Below are 12,641 nucleotides of genomic sequence, written 5' to 3'. Positions count from 1 at the left end.
AGCCAGACCTCCCCTGGCTGCAACTCACACAGCCCATGAAAAAAAATTACAGCACAGTGTGTTTACTTTAGAATTTACTCCAAGCTAATGTTTACTTCTGTGCACATTGAAAGTCTGTCATCAGGATGCATAACATACTGGCAACAAACAACCAATGCCAGCATGGCCCCCCCTCTCCATGTCACCCAGTCAATTCATCAGCCCATCTTCCATGACATCACTCTAGAGAGGAAGTGACGTCACTGGAGCAGTATACGGCTGAAGGGAGAAATTGACCTAGGCATGAAATCGCAGGTATGTTTTTGCTTTACTTCTTTCTTTGTTTTTCAGATGGGACCATTCTAGGATGGATTACTGCAACCAAAAACAGGATTTATTTAAAAAACTTTTTTTGACTGGAGTAACCATTTAACTGGATTTTAAGCACATGCAGGAGGCTGCAGTATGCTCTAATTGGACATTAACAGAGTAGGAGATACATACTTCCAAATTAAACACAAGGTGCAATAACGGAAGGCAAAAAAATGTGAGCTCTTTCTCAGGAAGTATGTAGAGAGGCTGTGTGAGTCACATGCAGGCAGGTGTGGTTAGGGCTGCATAAACTCCTCAATGGAAAATAATCGAGCAATGAGACTGCAAGGGCATGATCTATACACCAACACCACTTCATTAATGTAAATTTGTATTGATGCTTAGCGTGCCCATTTAAAGTAACACTCCAAGAACCATAATGACTACAGCCATTATCATTTTATATTAACCACTCATTTGACACATTTTGTGTAAGAGGAGATTAGGGAGCTTTGGCTCCATTATGATTACTATTAGGACCTGGGGACCCTTGCTACTCAGCATTAAGTCCAAACCTTCTGCTCACTGGATAAGTATATAGTAGGGTACCCAGGGCTCCGTCCTAGCTATTAATGAGTACAGGAGACCTCCACTGTTTTATAAAAAAAATCGTAATTATCATGTATTGAGAGAGCGTATAGGTGGGAGCATACTAATCATCAAACCTTCCTGGGGAACACCTACTATTTAAAATGAATGCAACCCCCCATCATCTATGTGTTATGAGAACTATAGCATAAAAGAAGAGAGATGGACATCCAGCAGGTTGTGGAGAATAATTTAAAGGAACACTATAGTCACATAAGCAACTTTAGCTTAATGAAGCAGTTTTAGTGTATAGATCATGCCTCTCAGGTTTCACTGCTCATTTCTCTGCCATTTAGGAGTTAAATCACTTTGTTTCTGTTTAAGCAGCCCTTGCCACACCTCCCCTGGCTCTGATTGATCCAGCCTGCACACAAAAAAACTGGTTTCACTTTCAATCAGATGTAATTTACCTTAAACAATGTTATCTCTTGCTCTGTAAATTGAACTTTAATCACATAAAGGAGGCTCTTGTAGGGTCTAGCAAGCTATTAACATAGCAGGGGATAAGAAAATCTAAATTAAACAGAACTTGCAATAAAGGAAGGATAAACATTAGATGACTCTTTACAGGAAGTGTTTATGAAGGCTGTGCAAGTAACATGCAGGGAGGTGTGACTAGGGTTCATAAACAAAGTGATTTAACTCCTAAATGGCAGAGAATTGAGCAGTGAGACTGCAGGGGCATGTTCTATACACCAAAACTGATTAATTAAGCTAAAGTTGTTTTGGTGACTATAGTGTTCCTGTAACATAGAAGCTAATCTAAAGCATGTTGCTATAAATTAAGCAAAGATACTTAAAGGTAACTTAAAGGGAAACTCCAGTGATAGGAAAACAATCTGTTTTCCTGGCACTGCAGGTCCCCTCTCCCTCCCACACCCCCAATCCCCGGTTGCTGAAGGGGTGAAAACCCCTTCAGTAACTTACCAGAGGCAGCGACGATGTCCCACGTCGCTGCTTCTTCCTCCGCCGCCGCTCCTCCTAGTGATTGCGTCGGCCGGTGGGCGAGACAGATCCCGCCCACCGGCCGGGGAGACCTAATGCGCATGCGCATTAGAGCTCCCCATAGGAAAGCATTGAACATGCTTTTTAACCCCTTAAGGACACATGACGTGTGAGACACGTCATGATTCCCTTTTATTCCAGAAGTTTGGTCCTTAAGGGGTTAAAGGACCACTCTAGGCACCCAGACCACTTCAGCTTAATGAAGTGGTCTGGGTGCCAGGTCCAGCTAGGGTTAACTAATTTTTTTATAAACATAGCAGTTTCAGAGAAACTGCTATGTTTATCAATTAGTTAAGCCTTCCCCTTTTTCCTCTAGTGGCTGTCTCACTGACAGCCGCTAGAGGCGCTTGCGTGATTCTCACTGTGAAAATCACAGTGAGAGCACGCAAGCGTCCATAGGAAAGCATTATGAATGCTTTCCTATGTGACCGGCTGAATGCGCGCGCAGCTCGCATTCAGCCGACGGGGAGGAACGGAGGCGGAGAGGAGGAGGAGAGCTCCCCGCCCAGCGCTGGAAAAAGGTAAGTTTTAACCCTTTTCCCCTTTCCAGAGCCGGGCGGGAGGGGGACCCTGAGGGTGGGGGCACCCTCAGGGCACTCTAGTGCCAGGAAAACGAGTATGCTTTCCTGGCACTAGAGTGGTCCTTTAATGCTTTCCTATGGGGAAATGAGCGACGCTAGAGGTCCTCACACAGCGTTTTCTGTGCTATGAAGGAGGAAGTGCCCTCTAGTGGCTGTCTAGTAGACAGCCACTAGAGGTGGAGTTAACCCTGCAAAGTAATTATTGCAGTTTATAAAAACTGCAATAATTACAGTTGCAGGGTTAAGAGTAGTGGGAGTTGGCACCCAGACCACTCCAATGGGCAGAAGTGGTCTGGGTGCCTGGAGTGTCCCTTTAAAGGTCCCAAAATTAATTGACATCTCACAGACCTTCACCAGGTCCCCAAAATTCAAAATTATGCAAAATGCAGTTTGCTCTGTTATAAAAAAGTATTTATTCTTTTGTAATAATTATTAACTTTTTTACAACTACCCGAAAAATACATATGACTGGTGTCTTGCCGAGAAAAAACAAGAAAAAAAAAAAAAAGTAAGAAAACTAAAATAGCACCTACTTTAATACAGTCTTACTAAAAAAAATTCATAGAGGGGGCGGAGCCAGCGCCCAAGCGAGACGGTCGCACTTACTGTGAGCTCCGAGCAGCCGCCTGAATCACCGGTTAATACACTGACTCACAGGACGCAGACGAAGCCCGAGACAGGCTCCACAGAGTCCACAGAACATGAGACGCCGCTCCGAAAAGCAGCGAGCAGATCCCGACCCCGGCTGCCGAGATATAGGGAGTTTGTTCCGACAGCTGCAACCTCTGGTGCAATTAGATGGCAGCCTACTCCACAGCTTCGTCGGAAGCCGAGAGCATAACAGAGGAAGATTTCCATGCCACACTGCCAATGGTAATGCCAACACACTCACAGAATGGTAGGGCTTGGATGCAGGCTCCTCGACTAGGGCTGATATTAAAGCCTTACTTCAAGACCTCAAAGCTATGTTCCAAGCTGACATAGCAGTGGTGAGGGAGGACGTCACCACACTGACAGGCCGGGTCCAGGCAGTGGAGGGAGAACTAGGGGGTACACACTTGGCACAATCAGCCACAGATGCTGCGCTCTGCAAAAGAAGTGCAGTGAAATGAGCACGCGACTGGCAAGTCTGGAGGACAGAGCCAAAGCTCGCAACGTCAGGATCCGAGGCATACCGGAATCTGTCTCACCAGACGAACTACTGGCTGTAGTCATATGTATGTCGACTGCTGGCCACATTGCTAACACCCAAGCAAGCCAAGCAAGCTGCCACCGACCGTGCTACCGACTGTCCAAGGCAACTAAAGCACCCCCAGAGGCACCTAGGGACGTGCTCCTGCAATTTCAAAGAGACTCTGATAAATCCGCAGTCCTCAGTGCCACAAGAGTATCTCCCTCGCTATCTTTTAAGGGTTTACAGCTGTCCTTTTATAAGGATCTTTCAAGAGAAACCATGTACTGGAGGCAATCACTCCGCTCCACCACAAAGCTACTGAGAGAGGCTGAGATCCCGTACAGATGGGGCCCACACCACCTAGTGGCAGAAAAGAGCGGCAAGAAGTTCCCTCTCACGACTCTTCAAGACGCACCTGCCTTCCTCCAAGCTTTAGGAATCTCGGCAGCAGCTCCTCCACCACATGAGAGAAGAACACGGGCGGTAGAAGAGATCCCCCCATTTGTCCCGAGGAGAGGCATGGCGGGGTCGGCGGACCCTCCAGCTTGACACCATCTGAACTAACTGTTGATTTTCCTCGTGTTATAATTGACAGACATCGTTAATTTTTTCAGTTTCAACTTTTTAAGTTAAGAAGTCTTGTTATGGGGGCGGAGCCTGACCTCGGAGCTGCACAGACGTGCATGCCGCGAGCTCCTGCCGAGCGGGCGGAATTCGAGGCAAAATCGACAGCTACTGACCTCACAGCACAACCAGGGTGCTCTACCCACACTGGGGGAGCACCGCGGAACAAGATGATGCCTCACAGAAGCCCGTCGGAAGCGGGTAGCCGGCACGCCGCGTGCGGCCTAATGGCGATGGAGCTGGGGGGAGGCGGCCGCTCTCCCCAGGGCCAGACCCAACAATCGACGCTGAGGGTCTCCTATCCCCCCCCCTTTGGACCGGTGGGGGTTATCCCGGTCCGCCCTGGAAGCCCAGCTCCCTCCCGACCGCCACTGCATACCACGCAAAGCAGACACGTGGCGGAGCCCAGACCACACAAGATGGCGGAGGCCCCTATACAGACATCTCACAACCCCAGCCAAATGCATGGAACAAATCTCGACTACTTTGACTCCAGGCTGGAGGCAATCTTTCAAACCTTCTGGGACAAGCTGCAGGCAAGAAACACAATCACCCACCAAACAGGAGGTATGCAGAGAGGCCCACTGGGGTTGGCGGGAAAACTTCCCACGGGCGGGACACTCACCCTGGCAACGCAATCTGCCATCCACCATACCCCCAGGCAGGGAACTCACCCGCCGCATAGACCGCAAAAGCAGAAGATTACTCACCAAAAGCAGCGCCAAACACCCAGGAGACCTGTTCACACCACCTCTGGAAAGGATCCTGTAATCCCACACCTGAGGAAGACCTGCAAGGCCAGTCGAAAAACGACACAGCTTCATACCAGCAAGCCTGCCAGGTTCCGCTGCCTTCCACGACACCCCATCGATCCGATGACAACAGGTGCAAGGCGGATCAGAGCCCTACCCACGGCTGGCATCGGGTGAACTAGGACACAACCGCACCGCACCGCACCCATGCTCCCCTAATTTACCACTCCGAGCTACAACACGTGAGGGGACAAGGATACCACATGGTACATGGGGCTATCGCCCATAAAGGTGCAACGCTACGAACTAAGACTACCCGGTATTTGCTTTCCACGACTTGTTCCTCTTGAACTCTGGCCTGCCCTGCCTGGACTTATAGCTTTATTACTGCTTTTTGTTTTTTCCTTTTAATTCTGTTTCCCTCTCTTTTAGTATCCTAATAAGGTCTCCTGAATCCCTCCTGCATAGATGCAAATGTATGCCACTCATAACTCTTACCTCACATGTTGCGGTTACTTTTGTTTCTTCCCAGGGAGTAATGTTAAACCTGCACCACGTTAGAACTAGGCAGTATAATTGTAAGCTAGAGAGCCCAGGAGACGTAGTCACACGCTTTAGCAAATGCGCCCTAATATGCAATGTCACTGTTTAGAGTCGGTTACCACGTTCTGCCATTCTGACGCCTGAAGTTATTTTTGCATACCCTACAAACTGAGCATGTATGTGTATACTATAGTTTCAAAATACTTACCCTTGATGTCAGTGTATATGCCAGTTATCTAATTTATGTTGCCAGCTTACTGACATAATCGACATTTCACTATCAACGTTTAACTATGAGCCAAGCATGACTAATATATATAAAAATTGTGCAGTCTAAATCTATGTCTATTAACCTAGAATCGCAGGTATCTGCTGTTGTGGCAATGCCTGTGTGTATGTACTCTCTATGCACACCAAAATAAAGAATTTAAAAAAAAAAAAAAAAAAAAAACATTCCAGTAAAAATGTACAAAGTGTTAATTTTTTTCTTTTTTAAATAAAAATAATTAAAAAAAGAAGTCTTGTTATAATTTCTCTGGCTCCGTAGGCACACTTACAATGCCGTAACATCGTCAAGATTCACCCCCCCCCCCTCCATATCTTTGTACACATCACTCCCTACAGGGACAGGTATCGCTTGAACTAGCCTTGTCTAAGTTCCTGACACACACACACAGCGTAACATACATCCTCCTAACGATGCTTGACAACACGTAACACTGTAAATGTAGAGGATGTAAAGATTATTTGTGCACTGATATCCATTACCTCTAATTTTACTTAAGCCCACACTTTTCCTATCAAAAACCTCATGTTGCATACACAAACCTGATGCTAGGCGGTTACGCTTCTATGGCTAATGTGATTTACCGGTATAATGTTTTTATGCCATGTTTCCTACATATGGCCATATAATGCCATTATAAAGTTGTATACATGCGATATGAACAAAAATTTAAATAAAGAATTAAAAAAAAAAAAAAGATTCATAGAGCCTCCGAGCTCTTCCAAAACCAGCATAAAATCCCGCAGCCAATGAAGGTCCAGCAATCGTTATTTCAGTGAAAGCGCAATCTCTTTACTTGTCCTCATAAAACGCAACTTTCAACCTTTATACGTGGACCGTTATCAAACTGTATTAAACCATATTTCAATAAGGACTGATTAAAAAGGTTCAGCTTCTTTGCTAGAAGTTGAAGAGTTATTTGATTTTACTAAATCATCAGAGTTCCATGATAAACTGCAAAGCCCTAACGATAAATATATTGATGATCCTGCTGACATGGAACAGTTATATAACAATGGACTGATATGACCTAACAGGAGGGATTAGCAAAGCAGGCATCTAAAACCTATGCAACAACAGAAACAAAAGTCATCTAAATTAAACAAAATCTAAAAACTGCATATTCTAATGGCAGGCAGAATATATATATATATACACTCCAATTACAACAAAAGGAAAATCATACTAATGGCATAAAATGCAAACAATACAATGTAACACACAATGAACAATGCAAAGTGTTCTAACAATAAACAAAGGGACATTAGGGACCCATAAACTATTAAGAGCAGACAAAAAAAGCAAACCAGGAACAAGGGACCACCATGCTCCATAATATATGCAAGTATTGGTTAGTTTGATGGTTGGAGAGCCCTTAAAATGGTGAAATAGAATAGCCAGTTACGTATTTAGTGAATTTCAATGACAAGACTGTTACATGGTCAATACTTCGTACATTTTTCGTACACTTTGCTTCTCCTTGACAGAAAATCTTTTTAAGACTACTGCCAGAGTGCAAAATCAGTATCAAGAGATCTCACAGAGGTCAGTAGGTTTTTATTCTTCCAAGTTGACTTAAATCAGTATATTTCTTCCCACTTTCATCTTTAGGGAATAATAATGAGTGGGCCAGCTTGATGCACTAATCTCTGACTTCATATAATTTTCCTCGTTGAATTTTTCATTTTCTTTGAATGCGTTACATTTTGAAGTCATAAGACCAGAAAGGCAGAACTGGAACACCAATTGTCTGTCACCATTAACTTGTTCTCTGCATGTTTATAATAATCTATCTCCAATTACCTTCCAAAGTGAAATCATTCTATAATCGGTCCACCCTTCTCACCTCTCAGCATCCATTCCCACCACACCTTTATCTATCTGTCCTCTCTACTCCTATTGCTCCAAAGTCTTTACCTCACTCTCCCCCCTCCCATCCCCCATGCGATCATTCTCTGATTCTATTAATTCTAGGGATAAAAGAATGAAAAGATCGGGGGCGGAGCCTGGCAACCAGACTGAGCGGTGGTGCTGAACCTCAGCTCCCGCTCTATTACACATTTTTCGGGGGTAATTCCCCTTAACACCGGCACAATCACGCACAGGAGGGAAGCCAGCATGACGGGGTTACCCGGGGGAATCGCCCGATTCCAAACTCAAGCCTGTAACCCCTCGGGAACCCAGCATGACACTCTGAGGCCTGCCGGAGATCGAGCTGCGGGGAGACGGCCGCTCCCCGCACTGAGTGACCTGGACACAGATCCCTCGGGGCTACCGTCTCCCACACCCCCCCCCCTTTGGACCGTTGGGGGTTATCACGGTCCATACCTAGCGACAGGAGGGGCATACGCGAGAAGAATCCACAATCTGAATCCCCGCAGCACGAGGGCAGCCGAGCACATGGCGCCCCCACAATGGCGGCGGCAAACACATCAGGCAAGCCAAACCACGCGCCTGAAGCGGAGGAACATGGCGATGTTCTGCAGCGCATTGAAGCTTCTTTTGCCCGATTTTGGCACAACTTAAACAAACGGCTGCAGACACCTCAGGTGACCCTACTCTCACTACCAAGAGCGAGTAAGCAGCACCACCCCAACGGGAGAAAGGAGAAGGCACCCCCGAGCAAACAGACTGAGCGCAAAGCAGGAGCTGGGAGCACGGGGAAGAGATGCACCACGCCCAAGCTGCTGCACAGACACCCGCTGCGGAGGCTGGGGATCCACCGCCGCAGGCGGCGACATCGCAGCAAGAATACCAGTCATGCCTTAACTCAGAGAGACCAAGCCTCAAGACAGAGGACCCGAGTTTGTAGCCTCTCCTTCCAGGTCTTCACTCCGACCAAGGGCCGAAGGGCCTACGCACCCTGCCGCCACATGATACGATCCATGAGCCTGCATGCACACCCAAGTCTGGGTATAGGTTGACGCTGGACTCTCTGACCATGCCACCCTTATTCGGACTCCAACATGCCTGAGAATAAGGCGCAAGTATTGATTGTTCCCTTCCTGGTGTTTGATTTTCCTTTTTCTAAGACCCTTCATATTGCTTCTCAATCCCAATGATGCTGCAGCTAGGAACCCTGACCTGCATGATTGAACTGCCTAATTGTTATCGTTATTATTTGACTGCCTATGCTTCATCTGAAAGCCCACTGATATTATACCATATACACCTAAGCAAATGTCACACACAGCATACTGACTAGCAGTCACATTCACACTTATAATGCTCGCAACCAACATTCACCATGCTTCATGCTCATTGTCCTCTCCACTCCCTGGATAATTCCACACGCTACACATTTGGCCTAAGGCAACTGACACTTATCTAAAATGCTCACACACCTACATAGCCTTAGAGTCCTCACTACTCACGTATGTCTTAACTACGTTTAATCTCTAAAAGCATATAAGTTTACTCAAACTGTCTAATTTTACCTCATGTAGTCTCTAAAAAATTGTGCTGTTAATGCTTGCCATGATACCGATTATCTTGTGTTACTCTATTGACTTATATCTGCTTTCGTGGCGCAATAAACGCGTCTGTACTTCTAAGCACTACAAAAATAAAGAATTATAAAAAATAAAAAAAAGAATGAAAAGATCAGAGTGAGAAGCACATAAAACGTACATTCATGAGGTTACAGAGTTTCAGCCTACAGGAAGCAAACTGTCCTCATACATATATGAGGTGGTAGGGTTTTTTGAGATGGGGTAAAACTCCTGGACTGTTGGGTGATATTTTTTCATGATACATATATTTGATTCTTTGTGTTTGACATTGAATTTTCATTCTTCTGCACGAAGGTTGCGCATGGGAAGCTCTTGGACTTTTCAGCATGACAATGACCACAAGCACAAGGCCAAGTTGAACCTCCAGTGGTTACAGCAGAAAAAAGTGAAGGTTTTGGAATGCCCATCACAGTCTCCTGACCTTAATATCATCGAGCCAGTCTGGGGAGATCTCAAACGTGCGGTTCATGCTAGACAACCAAAGACTTTGCATGACCTGGAGGCATTTTGCCAAGACGAATGGGCAACTATACCACCTGCAAGAATTAGGTCACATCATTGAAGTGGTCTGGGTGCAGTGTCCCTATTACACTTAGTGCCGCAATGTAAAACATTGCAGTTCCAGAGAAACTGCAAAGTTTACATTGTGGCACTAAGTCTGCCTCCAGTGGCTGTCTCGGCTGCCAAGGGAGGCGCTTCCTGCATCCAAACGGACCTTTGGTCCAGTATCTGATGCCGGACGTCCTCACGCTCTGGAAGTCCTCACGCTCTGCATGAGGACATCCAACGTCAGATTTTTACCCATTGTAAAGCATTGATACAGCTTTGCAATTCTGGCACTTATAGTACTTATAGTATCCCTTTAAACAAAAAACTGCAAAATGGTTGTTGCTTTACATGTCAATGAATATCAAACAACAGATACTCTGGTGAATTATATATTATACATATATATATATATATATTATAAGGAAATATATATACAGAGAGAGAGAGATAGATAGATTTTCGTTTATCAGCTATTTAGGGCAAAAAATTTTACGTTTTGCTAATTTTGTCATCGCACCATAACACTGTTTGGTGAATAGATCCAGTAGTGCAATTTTTTTTAGAAAGCCTTGTGTTAATAGATGACAATAAAGGAAATATGCTGTGTTGGTTTATGAAGAAATGTCAATGACAGAAAACAGAAAGAAACCATTGTTTAAAAGCACTGTATTCTCAGAAAAACAAAGTCTAAAAATGATCTAAGATTGATCAAAGTGTTACTATATTTAACTTAAAATCAGTTCATTTGGCACCAAAAAAAAATATTGTACGGGAAGATTTCGAGAAAAAAAAATATTTTTTTTTTTATTTTTTTCAACTTTAAACTAATAAACCACCTGTACAGTTCATGCTGGGAAAGTTAAATAGCAGCCATTGTTTTTTCTTCACAACATGCTTTTATATGCAGCCAAAAATGACCCGGGCAAATAAATATTATAACATGACAGTTCTGACACAATAATTACATCTGTCATGAAGGGGTTCAAATACAGAAAGCACTGTCTTTGATGTTTTTTTTAAATAAAATTGTGAGATTTTTTTTTTTTTTAACTATATTTACACGGCGGTGATAATGTTTTAACAGGGCCCTCAACACCCCCTGTTCCTGTGTGTCCAACTCGTCTTGTTGCAAATACTTTCCTTTTGTACAGCGCTATGGAATTTGTTGACGCTTTATAAATCATATTAAAAATAATTATAATTATATCAATACAGATCTTTTTTTTTGTTTTTTTATACGCCTGAACTTGGTCTTTATAGAATGCTGATTCCTGACCTGTGACCTAACTTCCCTACAATACAAGCAGTCACTTCGTGTCCCCCTAAATAACATATATGCTTTGATAAGAAAAAAACTATGGCACAGAACTATCACAATAAGGGTTAGTTTTCCTTTCATTTTCAATAACCAGTTTTTAAATGAAAGTAATGACTTTTTCCTGAATAAACTAAAACATTATCTATGTAGTAAAATAGTAATACATGTTTATTTTTAATATCTGCTTCATGTACTTTATAAGACAGGCCTAGCAAACTACTACCACTGCCTAACACATACACAAAAATTAAACACTGAGGATGTGATACTGTAGAACCCAAAACCAACATAGGATAGTAAAATGGAGGATCCTCCTTGATTGGATTTAATCCTACAAATGCAGCCTAATTCTAACAGTTTTCAGTAGTAAACTGGCATCCAGGGGGGTGGAATCTCAGTGAGATATGTTACCATAGGCTGTGCAAACAAAAGCCTGTCTAGAAATTACATTGGCAGGGCTTACTGAAGCATTCTGATTTTGATAGTAACGTGTATACAACTCAATCAAATAAATACATCAACCAGCAGTTTATGGATCATCATACATCTGCACACAACAGCCTGCCAGCAGGGCACAATGCTCATTAATGCCAAGATTAACAGAACCAGGAGCCCAGATAATAGCAGAGCATTACTACCATGCACAATGAGTCAGAGTTACAAAATAAAAAAAAATAAAAAACGTTTATGCAAAAATAGCAAAATGATTCCAAGCAGGTAGGTCCAGCAGAAAATGCATGGGAGCAATTAACCATCTCACTTACCTGCAGGGTACACCTTATTGCAAGTAATGATAATAATAATAATAATAAAAAATAATAATAAATTCCAGTATTGCAATGCTTGCTGTTACCCCAGTGACAGGGTGAAGGTAGGGGCAGTATGGAGGATGAGGAGGAGGGAGGGGAATGATGATGATGATGATGAGGATGCACATAAGGCCAGTGGGCCAGCCTCCTCCCCTCTGTATTACTCACCTCGGTGGGTGCTGGGTGCTCCTGATCTCGCTGCCAGGCTGATCCTGCTTTCCCAAGCTCTGCTGATGCCCCTACCGCTATGACGTCACGATCCCCCCTACCCCTCCACCACCTTAAAGCTGCACACGCACCTTGTCCAGTCACAGCAGACCCCCTCCTCTCCCATCATTCCCATTCATTCTCTGCCACAGGATACAGTCTGATACTGTATTTTTTTATTTTATTTGGAACGTTCTATCCCTCCCTCTCCAAAATTCCAATTGTGTTAAAGGGCACATTCCCACTGAACTCGCTGTCAGTTATCTATGCTACTGACTGGGAGTGGCATGCTCCTAAAAAAAAAAAAGCAGGGATTGGGTTACATTGGCCTTCCAGTTCTCG

The 12,641-nt window shown here is 44.1% G+C and overlaps 1 protein-coding gene across 2 annotated transcripts in view; it reads right to left on the bottom strand.

Moving 5' to 3' along the window:
• Window positions 1–12,307, bottom strand: part of FAM169A (family with sequence similarity 169 member A) — a 98,642-nt gene extending 86,335 nt beyond the window's left edge. The window contains exon 1 of one of the 2 annotated variants that reach the window (XM_063453796.1): window positions 12,261–12,307. The gene's annotated coding sequence lies outside the window, so the exon portion shown is untranslated. Of the gene's footprint in view, window positions 1–12,047; window positions 12,144–12,260 lie in introns of those variants that run through there. The other variant, XM_063453795.1, reaches the window with a different exon arrangement.
• Window positions 12,308–12,641: the final 334 nt, after the last annotated feature.

The sequence above is a fragment of the Pelobates fuscus genome, chromosome 5 (genome assembly GCF_036172605.1).
Source record: "Pelobates fuscus isolate aPelFus1 chromosome 5, aPelFus1.pri, whole genome shotgun sequence".
Classification (NCBI taxonomy): domain Eukaryota; kingdom Metazoa; phylum Chordata; class Amphibia; order Anura; family Pelobatidae; genus Pelobates; species Pelobates fuscus.
The sequence above is the reverse complement of the archived record's forward strand: the minus strand, read 5'-3'. Positions and strand labels throughout refer to the sequence as shown.